Below are 1,208 nucleotides of genomic sequence, written 5' to 3' on the forward strand. Positions count from 1 at the left end.
TTGTTTCTCTGATGCAGCAGAACTGCAAGTTTCATGGACTTCCATCTGAAGATCCTTTTCAGTTCTTAACTGAATTCTTGCAGATCTGTGATACTGTTAAGACTAATGGAGTAGATCCTGAAGTCTACAGGCTCATGCTTTTCCCTTTTGCTGTAAGAGACAGAGCTAGAATATGGTTGGACTCTCAACCCAAAGACATCCTGAACTCTTGGGATAAGCTGGTCACGGCTTTCTTAGCCAAGTTCTTTCCTCCTCAAAAGCTGAGCAAGCTTAGAGCAGATGTTCAAACCTTCAAACAGAAAGAAGGTGAATCCCTCTATGAAGCTTGGGAAAGATACAAACAGTTGACCAAAAAGTGTCCTTCTGACATGCTTTCAGAATGGACCATCCTGGATATATTCTATGATGGTTTATCTGAGCTATCAAAGATGTCATTGGATACTTCTGCAGGTGGATCCATTCACCTAAAGAAAACGCCTGCAGAAGCTCAAGAACTCGTTGACATGGTTGCTAATAACCAGTTCATGTACACTTCTGAGAGGAATCCTGTGAATAATGGGACGCCTATGAAGAAGGGAGTTCTTGAAATTGATACTCTGAATGCCATATTGGCTCAGAATAAAATATTGACTCAGCAAGTCAATATGATTTCTCAGAGTCTGAATGGAATGCAAGCTGCATCCAACAGTACTCAAGAGGCATCTTCTGAAGAAGAAGCTTATGATCCTGAGAACCCTGCAATAGCAGAGGTAAATTACATGGGTGAACCTTATGGAAACACCTATAATCTATCATGGAGAAATCATCCAAATTTCTCATGGAAGGATCAAAAGCCTCAACAAGGCTTTAATAATGGTGGAAGAAACAGGTTTAGCAATAGCAAGCCTTTTCCATCATCCACTCAGCAACAGACAGAGAATTTTGAGCAGAATCCATATAGCTTAGCAAATCTAGTCTCTGATCTATCTAACGCCACTGTAAGTTTCATGAATGAAACAAGGTCTTCCATTAGAAATTTGGAAGCACAAGTGGGCCAGCTGAGTAAAAGGATCACTGAAATCCCTCATAGTACTCTCCCAAGCAATACAGAAGAGAATCCAAAAGGAGAGTGCAAGGCCATTGACATAAGCACCATGGCCGAACCTGTAAGGGAAGGAGAGGACGTGAATCCCAAGGGGGAAGACCTCCTGGGACGTCCAGTGATCAAT

At 41.9% G+C, this 1,208-nt stretch overlaps 1 non-coding gene across 1 annotated transcript; it reads right to left on the minus strand.

The window, feature by feature from the left end:
• Positions 1-266: 266 nt before the first annotated feature.
• On the minus strand, positions 267-374 carry LOC148548160 (small nucleolar RNA R71). The gene has a single exon (XR_015897547.1). It is a non-coding gene; the product is annotated as a small nucleolar RNA R71 (small nucleolar RNA).
• Between the last annotated feature and the right edge of the window lie 834 nt (positions 375-1,208).

This window comes from Arachis ipaensis, chromosome B8 (assembly GCF_059453495.1).
Source record: "Arachis ipaensis isolate K30076 ecotype BB chromosome B8, ASM5945349v1, whole genome shotgun sequence".
NCBI lineage: Eukaryota > Viridiplantae > Streptophyta > Magnoliopsida > Fabales > Fabaceae > Arachis > Arachis ipaensis.